Source organism: Equus quagga, chromosome 15, assembly GCF_021613505.1.
Source record: "Equus quagga isolate Etosha38 chromosome 15, UCLA_HA_Equagga_1.0, whole genome shotgun sequence".
Classification (NCBI taxonomy): Eukaryota; Metazoa; Chordata; class Mammalia; order Perissodactyla; family Equidae; genus Equus; species Equus quagga.
The window spans coordinates 86,304,724-86,316,524 of NC_060281.1; positions in this window are offsets into that span (position 1 = coordinate 86,304,724).

The following is an 11,801-nucleotide window of genomic DNA, read 5'->3' on the forward strand; positions in this document are numbered from 1 at the left end:
TCCCTACCAGGGGCCTGTTCAAGCTCCATGATGCAAATTTGGGAGTCTCAAGTCCAGGAAGAATTCTGCGGCCAAATGCTGCAAGCTGTCTCCCAACAGTGGATGCTTCCCTTTATTGCTGTCATTTTTCAAGGATACCTGATCATCCACTGCTATGGAAGGGAGAGAAAAAAATGCCATAAACTCCGTGTTTTTTAACTCTGGCACCACACACAGTAGGCACATGGGAAATGCAATCTGTATCTTGGTGCCTGGTTGAAAGGAAATCATGTGTAGCAGCCTTTGGTACAGAGAAAATTAAAATAGGATTTCTGGCAAAATGGATGAGTTGGTTTCATCTTTCCCTATGAGTATTAATATCACTGAGGTTTTGGAGTTAAATAATGTGACTGTAGAAATACAAAAACTTCCAACAGGACACCTAACTTCTCCAAACGTGTCTCAGTTTCCTCATCCGTTAAAAGGGGTCATTAATACCTACTTCATCATCGTTAGGAGGCTTAATGAGATAATAGAGAAAAGCCATGCACAAAGTAGCTGCTCAAGAAATTTTGGTGGCGAGAAGAAAAGAAGGAAGGGAGGAAGGGAGGGAGGGAAGGAAGAAGGAAGGAGACTCCCTCTCAGTTAGAGTGTTAACCCTTATATTTCTTTCATCTTTGTTTTCTTTCCCTTGCCTGAAGAGATTAATGAGAAATGTGAGCTTCCGAAGGAGCCGTCCTTGTCTGAACAAACATATGTCCAACCAGAATTAAATGAAAAAGCCACTTTTACAGGAGAAGCTTTAAACCATACATTAGTCATACGCAAGTACGGAGGAATTTTGAGGCCTCTATTCTCTAGATTAAAAGAAAAACAACAACAACTAGCTTACTTTAAGAGCAAATATTTGAGTTGGCAAAGGAGGCGAGTGTCTGTGGTGCTCATAACCAGTCAGGTCTAGGGATAACTAGGGAGAAAATCTCTCAGTATTTGGAGCTAGAAAATCAGCATGGAAATATCTGACCCAGATGCTCTGAGTCACCTAAAATGAATCAGTATTACCTTTGTGCTTCAATCCTCCAGCAAGCGTGTGTTTATGAAGCACCCATTGTTGGAGTTAGCTGTTGTGTGGCCTGCCCAGGGTTTATTTCCTCTGTTTTCCCACTAACAGTAACTTGATTACTCCTCAGAGCACCATCCTTCCCATTTTGGTCCACATGAAGATGTGGGACTGACTCCTCACCCAGAGTTGAGGGGTGTGCAGTCGTATTAGTTATCTATTGCTATGCAACAAATCACCGCAAAACTCAGTGGCTTAAAACAGTAATAATCACTTATGGTTTCTATGGGTTAGGAATTCCAAAGTGACTTGGTTGGGTGGTTCTGGTTCAGAGTTTCTCATGAAGATGCAATCCGATGTTAGCCGGCACTGCACTCTTCTAAAGGTTTGATCAGAGCTGAAGAATCCACTTCCAAGGTGGCGTTTTCATATGGCTGGCAAGTTGGTACTGGCTGTTCGCAAGAGTTCCTTTCCACAGGGCTGCTTGAATATCCCCACAACATGGCCCCTGGCTTCCTTCAGAGGGAGCAATCCAGGAGATCAAAGCAGAAACAGCAATGCCTCTATGACCTAGCTTTGGAAGCCACACACCATCATTTCAGCCATATTTCTATGGGTCATATAGGCTAGACTTGTTTTAATGTGGAAGGGGACTATACAAGGGCATGAATATCAGAAGGCAAGATCATTGGCAGCCATCTTGGACCCTGGCTACCACATCAATCTAAGATGAGCCTGGTCAATTGGCGTATTCCAAACCTCGAGCCACAGTGACTGGCTCAAGAATAGATACATGCTTCAAACTTATCCAATGATACGTAACTCTGGGTTCTTTATTGGAATCAAAGTGAAAGAAAAGCTCTCTTTCTAATGAGATTTCTGGCAGTAAGAATGAACTAAGCTTGGAGCTGCCAGAGGCTACCACCTGGAACTGAAGAATGAAGCCAAGACAAAAGAAAGCAGAGCTGAGAAAAGAAATGAAGAGTAGGGGGGAATGAAAGAGGATGATGACATCCTTTGATCCCTGGATCCAGATGTACCTTAATCCAGATACCCCTAGACTTTTCTCATTCCTGGTTTGACTAAGCTGTTTTGAGTTGGGATTCTATCCTAACACAACTTCCAGATGCCAAGCCCTTCTCATGTCTAGTGGACCAGCCTTTTCTAAAGATTAAGACTGGCACTCACTGGGACAAGAGGGATGGGGTTGCAAACTGTTCAAATTCATGACCGGAAGGAGTTGCTGACGTTGCAAGTCATTACCTACAAATGGGGACATGTCAGTTTGAATCGGCCAGTTATACCTTGGGTATCCACCAATTGGTATTCTTTAATTAAACCAAGGGTTTTCAGGAGAAGTACGTGGCAAAGAAGTGGGAAATGGTTTCGTGGTGGAGTCTGAAGACCTGTGTGTTAGTCCCAGTTATACCCCCTACTCACTGGGGAAGCTTGGACAAGTTGCTCAGCTTTTTCCAAGCCTCCATTTCCTTATCTACATAATGGGAATGGTAATACTTGTTCAACCTGCTATGTCTACTCAGCAAACACTTGTTGAAGATCTACTATATGCCAGGTCCTGTCAATAAAGCAAAAAAAAAAAGACTCAGTTCTAAGCTTCAAGGTTTTCACAGTTCCGTCAGAAATATGAATAAAATGTGAATTACCACATGGTTGAGATGTGGTGTGACAGATGTACACATGGGCGTTTTGAGGTCATTGGGGAGAAAGTATCTCAGATGGTGGGATCTGCATGGACTTTCCTGAGGGGATGCTATTTAACCTGACTTTTCAGGAAATGTAGGAACCAGCAGGTTGGAAGAGCATAACAGGCAAAGAGCACAGCTTGGGCAAAGAGCCAGAGGTGTAAAAGAGGGTGGACCATTCAGGAAATTGTAAGTAGATGTGTATAGCTTGAATCTCGAGGTTTGAGGGTATCTTGAGGAGGGGCCAGGTTATGAATGGCTTTGTGGATCGTGCGTAGGAGTTTGGACTTCCTCCTCTTGATGGTGGGGAAGGTCCTGGAAACTTTGAACAGAACCAAGGAATTTCAGAAAGCTATTTTGGAAGACGATGCTTGTAGCCATGGGAGTGGGGAGGATGAATAGTAGCAAGAACAGAGGTAGGCCTGTATTGAAGTTAACTGTCACTGTAGAACAAATTACCCTAAAACTTAGTGGCTTACAAAGATATATTATTTCTCATGATTCTGTGAATTGATTAGGCTCACTTCTTCTGCTCTAAGTGGCATCAGCTAGGGTTATCATTTGGTTACATTCAGTTGGGTGTTCAACAGAGGCTACAACATCCCAGACTGCTTCACTCATATGTCTGACTTCCTAGCTGGAGTGGCTGGAATAGCTGGTGGCTTCTTGGGCCTCTCTCGTCACATGGTCTCTCAACTTTCAGTAGGCTAGTACAGTGGTTCTCATGCAAGGGTGATTTTCTCCCTCAGGGGACACACACAGTGTCTGGAGACACTTTTGGTGTCACAGCTGGAGCATCTAGTGGGTAGAGGCCAGGGATGCTGCTAAACAGCCTACAATGAACCGGATAGCCCACTACCATAAAGAATTATCTGGCCCCAGATGTCAATAGTGCCGAAGTTGAGAAACCTTGGTCTTAGTTCAAGCTTTTTTATGTGGTGGCTGGGCTCCAAGAGGGTAAAAGTGGAAGCTGCCAGATCTTTTGAGGTCTAGGCTCTGGAACTCATATGTCACTTCCTCCACATTCTATTGGCCAAAGCAAGTTACAAGGCCTGATTCAAAGGGAGAGGAATTAGCAGCCCTCCTCACCCAACCATGGGCAACCACTAATCTGCTTTCTGTCTCTATAGATTTTGGTAGCCATTTTTTACAAGCAGTCTACCACAGTGAGGGAAACTACGCAGTGAGAGAGAATCATGTGAGAGAGAATAATGATTTGAGCTCAGGCAGCGGCAGAGTATCCTCATGAGAAAATGAAATAAGGCTAGTGAAATCTCTTTGCGAAGTGTTACATAAATATACTAATTTCATAATCCACGCTGTCCCCAGCCAAGAACTGCTGTCCCCAGCAGCTTTCTGTTAAGCTGGGTTTTCTCTCGATAGGCCTTCACTCTTGTCTGTCCAATCCCCCTGCCCTCTGTTGAGTTCATCAAAGCTTCTGCTGACTCAGGAAGAATCTAGAGAATGATCAGGACAGTGAAAGTCTCAAATCATCCCCCAGGGCCCCTAATAACAAAACATCTGCTTGTCATTCTCTCCTACCCCTCTGGGTTTTAGTGAGAAAACAGCATTAAATGATGATAATGATAAACAACTTAGAAACTAAGCCTCCTGGTTTCCAAGAAGGGAGGCTTAATTTGAAGGCAGCTAATTATGCACTGAGGATAATTTACAAATAGTGGTTGTCTTGCCTTCTGTCACCGGTCTGTGAACAATAGTCAGAAAGATGGAAAAAAATGTCCAAGTTAAGAAAACATTTTAGAAACCAGAGGGCAGAGAATTCCCAAGTCAAAGAAAGAATCTTATCAAACACGTTATTCAAACCTCTCATTTTACAGATGAGGTAACTGAGGCCCAGAGAGGGGACAGGACTTGTCCAGAGTCGCCCAGCAGCCGGTGGGTGGCAGAACGGGCACTGGGACTGAAGTCTCCGGGCTGGCTCCAGTCTAAAGCCTCGCCCAGGGAGATGAAAGGGTAGCTCTGTCTGCCCCATGCAGCCCAGAGACTCTGCACTCAGACCACCCATCAAAGTGGCAATTGGCACGTCCAGGCCTCTCCATAATCATCAGTGTGGGACAATGGAGCCACAGAACCAGGAGGTAGAAATAATTCCTCAAAGGCTGGGACATGGTTTAAATTGCAGAAGGTCTGGGGCAAGGGGATCTTTGATTTACTTCGAAATTAAACATATTTTATTTGGTAGTATCTTGTGCTTTTCATGTAGGATCTGAGAGGAAGGGCTTTCAAAAGATACCACCAGCTACTCTGGTGATGGGAAAGGTTGGTACTTGATGTTTTTAACCATTAAACCTGGGGTTTCAATGCAATGGAATATTGCCAGCTCTTTAGCCTTCCTTGGGAGAGCATGAAAAGAAGATACGCCTTGACCATCATGAAAAGAGGGGAAGTCCAGCCTTATGTTCCTGGGCCACACAGTCCCCACGGGAATCCAGAAGGTAGCCACTCTGACCTTCTACTTTCTTAAGTGCTTGGCCATTGAGTCAGTTTTGACTCCTAGCAACCCTGTGTATAGCAGAGTGGAACCCTGCTCGGTCTTTTTGCACCATCCTCTCACCTTCTGGTGCTATATTCGACAATGTTTTGCCGCTATTTATAGGTTTTCATGGGCAATTTTTTCAGAAGGGGGTGGCCAGGTCCTATTCCTAGAAGCTCCACTGAAACCTGTCCACCATGGGTGACCCTGCTGGTATTTGAAATCCCAGTGGTATAGCTTTCAGCATCACATCAACATGCAGTGGCCACAGTATGACAACCGATAGACAGGTGGAGTGAAACAAACCCAGGATGCAGTGGGGAGAGCGCTGAATCTTAACCACTAGACCACCAGGGTTAGCTTCTTAGCTTGTACTTGGCAGCTAACAGGGTGCAATAAATATTTGCTGAATGAATGATTGAATCAAAGCGCCGAGATAATCTAGATCAACTCTTCCAATTTCAAGTAAAGAAAATGTGGCCCAGAGATGGGCAATGACTTGCCCAGGGTCACATAGTAGATATGCAATAGATGATTTTTCACTTCCTTAAAGTGGCCCCAGGGACAGGGTACTTTCGTGGAAGAGCAAGTGTGAGGGACTGAGCTGTTTTCCATGCCCTGAACAATTGTATTCTCTCTCCTTAAGAGAAGACTCTCCACAAGGCAAGAATTCTAAAGACAAGTCCATGAAGGGGCTTCCAGGATCTTTACACCCCCTGAACTGTAGACAGATGTATTGGGGAAAATGTTTCAATAGCGAGGCTGCAAGGCATTCATTTGATCCTCAAAGGAGCAAGATCCCCAAAATGCTAAGAACCACTCACACCAGCTCTCTGCTAAACCTTTTCTTGCCTTCTAGCTAGAAAAGCCGTTCCACGGCCCAAGAGTCTCTGGTGGCAGAAGTATGGCTTAGTGTGAGGCTATGGGGCCAGCAGTGGTCAGGGCTATGTGGCAAACACACGGGATCAGAGAGAAACACATTTTCAGCTTCAGTTGGATGGGGATATGAGGGAAAGCCTCCTATAGTAGGTGTCAATTAAGCTGGACTGTAATGAACTATGAAAATTCAAGACGCTGAAAGTGATGTGAGGAGGGGGATAGGGTCCCAGATTTCCTTCTGGCAGCTCCGATGTCGTCACCAACTCCCTGTGAACAAAAGGAGGGCTTGTTTAAACTGTCTAGTATTGAAGTCATTTTGGTCCAGACACCAGCCTGGCTGGAGAGTCTCTTTTTTCCTCTCCCTTTAGAAGGCAGCATGGGCTGTTTTTGTGATGCCAACCATTGCTGGCGGCCCTTTGTCCCTTCTGTTGAATTATTCATCCTGCGAGATGAATTATTAATTTCCAATTTTGTACAGCAAATGCCAGGCAAACAGGTAGAAATGGAGTTGGGACCCTGGGCATGGAGCCACAGACCTCCCCAGGTCTCCTGAAACACAGGACACCAGGGCCAAGAAATTATGCAGGAATCTGCAAGGGACTCACCCTGGATGCACTTGACTGAGGGCAAAGTTGGCAGAAGATCATGGTGCCCCTGAAGTGACTGGGCTCCATTCTCCTCCGTCTCTCAGGCCCCTTGCTTTTCTGTGTCTTAGCTGTGGCCCTCCGGATCGGCTCCAGTGCTGGGCTGCATTTTGCACGTCCAGAGTGGGCTCAGCTGTGTTCAGCAGAGTGACTTGAGTTTGATTCTAAGCCTAGAATCCAAGTGGCCCTGGGTTAGTGAAGTGGGGTTTCTCAACCTCAGCACTACTGACATTTTGGCCCAGATAATTCTACGTTGGGGACTGTTCTGTGCATTGTAGGATGTTGAGCAGCATTCTTGGCCTTTACCCACTAGATGCCAGTATCACGCCTCCCCCTCCCCTAAGTTGTGGCAACCAAAAATGTTGCTAGACATTGTCAAGTATCTCCTGGGGGGCAAAATTGCTCCACCTCGACAGTTGATGGGTTGGTGCTTTCACTTCTTTGAGTCTTTTTTTTTCCCTCATCTGTTAAGTGGGGATCAGAGGAGTATTTACTGGGGTGAGATGGAGATCAAATGAGATCATGGATTTCAAGTCTCAGCTTGTTCAGAGTGTCTCTACCCTGGGACTTTTCTGTTATATGAACTGATGGTTCTCTTTTATGCTTGAGTCCAGGTCTCCGTTAGGACAGTGTTCAGCTGCAGGTAACAGAACATCCACCTTAAACTGACTTGAACAGTGAAGAGGAGTGACTGATTCATGTAACTGAAGATGCAGAAGTAGGTTGAGCTTCAGGTTTGGTTGATTCAACAACTTACCTGTGTCCTCATCCTCAGGGACCAGTCCTTTGTGTCTTTTGCCTCTGCCATATACAGTGAGGGCTTCTACTGAGATTGGTTCACCTTAGGGTCCTAGGATGACCTTCAGCTGCAATTAGCACTATGGGCCTCCTTATTCACTTCAGTGTCAGAAAGAACACATCTGTTCCTGCATTCCAAGCCAGATTCCTGAGTGTCAGCCTGACTGGGCCACTTAGGTCACAAGCCCACTCTGAAATTAGCATCTACATCCAGTGAAATAAGCGTGCTGGTTGGTTTAAGCCCATGAAGTCCCCACTCCTGGAACTTGGGATGGAATCACTTTCCCCAGTATATGGCTGTCTAGCAATCCAAATGAAGATCTAAGCAGCAATAGGATTCAGTGACCCTTCCAGAACCAATCATTCCAGTGAAGGGGAGGAACAGATTATATTGATTGGCTGGACCTGGGATTTGACCAACCCTTGGAGTTGAAGGCATATGGAAGTGGGGAGCTCAGCCTCACCCAACCATAAAGACTGAAAGTGGGGGAGGCTTGGTTTCCCAATCCCAAAATAGGGATGCTGGTAGGAGAAAAGGGTAGAAAGGGATGCTGGGCAGACAAGAATGAAAAATATCCATTGTATGAGGTCAAGAGAAGGCCGTGGCAGGGGCAGGGGCAGGGGCATGTTAGTATATCTGTAGAGCTAGTGGATCAGACATCTCTGTGTACCATTTCAGGTACTCTTGGGCTCACCTTTTATTCCAGCCAGTGATAAATGCTCTCCAGTGCAACTTGACAATGCCTCACCTCTCTCATTTTATGCCATCAGGAGTAGGGTAACCGTCAGGCTCAGTACTCATCATGTGTAACGAAGTATGGGACGTTAATGCCCCATGAGGCAACCAATTTGACCAACAGGAATGGGAGCTAATGGCTAAGTGCTACCCAATTTATTCCTCAGAGTAGATGCTTCCAAGATATATTTCCTATGTATATTTCTCAGAATCACCTCAGAAGATTCTGAGGGATTGAGTCACTGGTCACCCATATCAGGGCCACTCATGGCCCATCTCCTCCTGGCTCTTGCTCCTTGTCTGTCCTTCACTCCTGCTCCCTGGGGGCACTTCCTAAATAAACTATCCACACAAAAGCCTTTATCTCAGACTCTACTTTTGGGGAGAACCCAAGATAATCAAAGATTTTAGCTAGTCTAAGATTTAGATGTAAGTCTTTATTCTTTTTTAGATAACATGTGAAAATAAACAAAAGTAAGTTTTGTGCCTTTAAATTGGCCTCCTGCCTGCTGATCAGGGCCGTGCTCAGAGGGCACTGCACTCAGGGGCTGAAAGTCAAGACTCTTGAAACCCACTGAGTCCCAGGCCTTTCCTGGCAGGAGGCAGCAGCCTGCTAGCTGCTGTGCCCTGGGTAGGCAGGAGCGTCCCAAGATGAATTGGCACTGAGAGAAGCTGTTGGGGGCTGACTGCAGGCCTTGAGAACTTTATCAAGATGTCATCAGCTAAACCGGGAAAGCTGCCCCGCCACCAGCCGCGCCCCTCTGATTCTGACTGACGTGTCAGGACACTGACATGTCCCCAGCTCCACTCGGGCATCAAGTGTTCACTTCAGATGGCCTGCTGGTGACAAGGCACAAACCAGCCTGGAGATAGTGAGAGAGGCCTGGAGAATGGACTGCTCCTTTTCTCAAGCAGCCTTGATTCTCCTGCTGGCTACAGACATATATCACAATACACCTCTACTTCCTGCACCCTGGGCTTGGTTTCCTCTACCAATGCCCACTGACAATCCTTGGCCCTGTTTGGGGATGAATGCCTCATTTTCTCAACCCTCTGGCCCGTGCCCATATACCTGCTGTGCCCACCTCCTGGTAGGGCCCCTGGCCACCTCTCCTGGGCTCAAGACTTGCTCCTTGCTGCCAATGAGGCCAGCAGGCCCAATACTTCTTGCCTTTTGACAATCCTCTAGCTCCCCAACAGAAAACCACAGCAGTGCCAGCGGGGCATGAAGGCAGCCCAGTTTATACATATTTGGTACTATCTCAGTTTGTGGTCAGACATACCAGAGAAATTTGGGACAGGATTGCTTTGTGACTAATTAGCCCCAATCTTACTGTGTCATTCCTCGGCTTCATATTTTTCAGTGGCTCCTTATGGCAGTTCAAGGGCTTGTGTGGGGCATTCAAGCCTCTTCAATCTCTTCTTTCGTCCCACAGTCTCCCACCATTGAGCTTACTGTAGTTCTGTGACCATCCCACACCCCCTGTAGTTCCCATGTCTATGCCCCACTGCACAGAATGTACTTTCCACTCCTATTCCCCTATTGTTTTGCTTACTTTGAGTCATTTTTCAGGTCTCAGCTGAGTGCCACCTCCTCCAGGAAGCCTTCTTTACCTTCCCAAGCTAGTGAAGTTGCTCCTGTAAACTCCCAAGTTGCCTAAAATAAACCTTAGCACATTGGCACATTGCCTGGTACCCCTCTGTTTATGTGTTTGTCCTCTGCAGCAAGTGATAAATTCCTAGACATTCAGGTACCATTCCTATCCCATCCATCATTACCTCAGGGCCAAGCACTGTGCCTGGCACAGAGAAGGTGTTCAGTAAGTATTTGTTGAATAAATATTAGGAGACTTCAAAGTGTCTAAAAATTTGAGTTGAGAGTTTATTTAGAGGAAATGAAATCTCGGGTTTTATATAATATCTGAAAGTAGAAAAATAATTCATGTGTTAGTATGGGGTATTAATGATTTTATCAAGTTATTTTAATATATCAAGTCTATATTTGTATAGACAAATATTTTAAAACTCATATAGCCACAAATTGTTTAAAAAGCTGTTAAAAACAAAGAAAATAAATATGAAACAACCTAACAACATAAGCATTGTGCATTTTCCTCCAGTTTTTGCCTTTGGGCTTTCCCCAGTTACAGCGTGTGCTATTTCTAACCTTTCGCTTAGCGTTACAGCATCAATATTTTTTCGTCTTGGAATCTCTGCCTTTGGAGCTAAAAGGAACTTTAGAAATGGTCTCCATCTGCTTCATTTCCAGAGAAAGGAACTGAGGCCCAGAGTGGTGACTGGCTCAAAGTCACCCAACAAAATGACAACTCTAGTTTCTAAACTTCCTGATACGTGATGTCACCGTCCTGTCCCACAGCTTTTGAGATTTCCTTAGACACTTTCTCCAGTTTTGGATCTGAACAGGAAAACACTTTGAATTGAGGATTCTGAAGCACAGATGGATCATAATTGGACTTGCATGCAATTTATTTCTAGAGTTTAGCAACATATAAAATTTTATACTTCCACTGGAACTCTCATACACTGATGGCGGGAGGGTAAATTAAACTGGTACAACCACTTTGGAAAACCACTTAGGGAGTATCTCCCAAAAGCTGAACATCCACTTACCCTATAACCAGAAATTCCTCTCCTACATATACTCATCAGAAATGAACATTTATGTCCACCAAATGATGTGTACAAGAAGGTTAATAGCAGCCTTATTCATAGTAGCCAAAAACTGAACACAACCCAAATGTCCATCCACAGTAGGATGGAGAATAATTGTAGTATATTCAATAAAATACTACACAACAATGAGAAACAATGAATCTCCATACAGGTCAAATCGTCAATGAATCTCATGAACTTAATGTTAAGCGTAAGAAGCCAGATATAAAAGAGAATATACTGTATGATTCTCTTTACATGAACTTTTACATGAAGTTCAGAATAGGACAAACCAATATATGGTGACAAAAAAGTGGTTATGTGGGGAGGGGTGTCGATTTATAGGGGGCATGGGGGAGCCTTGGGGGCTGATAACATTCTGTGGCTTGATGGAGATTTGTCTACACAGGTATTTACGTACATAACATTTCATCAGGCTGTACACTTAAGATTTGTGTACTTTACGTGTGAAATAGAAGTTTAAAAATATATTATATCCCCCAGACTGGTGCAAGCTGAGTAAAGTCTGTAGTCTTGTTAATTTCCTGGTTTCGAAAATGCTCTGTAGTTATATGAGGTGTTACCATTGGGGAAGTTGGGTGATGGGTACAAAGAACCTCTCTGTACTATTTTCGCAACTTCTTGGGAGTCTATAATTATTTCAAAATATGAAGTTAAAAAAAAAATCTTCTGCTCCCTACTCTTCATTACAAAATCAGGCGGTTTAAACATATTACTTTTTCAATCACACTCCTCTCTACTTTCAGCCAAATTTATGGATCAAATAAATTTATTTTCTTTTCTTAGTGGTTTTAGGCTCTCCCTTTCTTTCTTC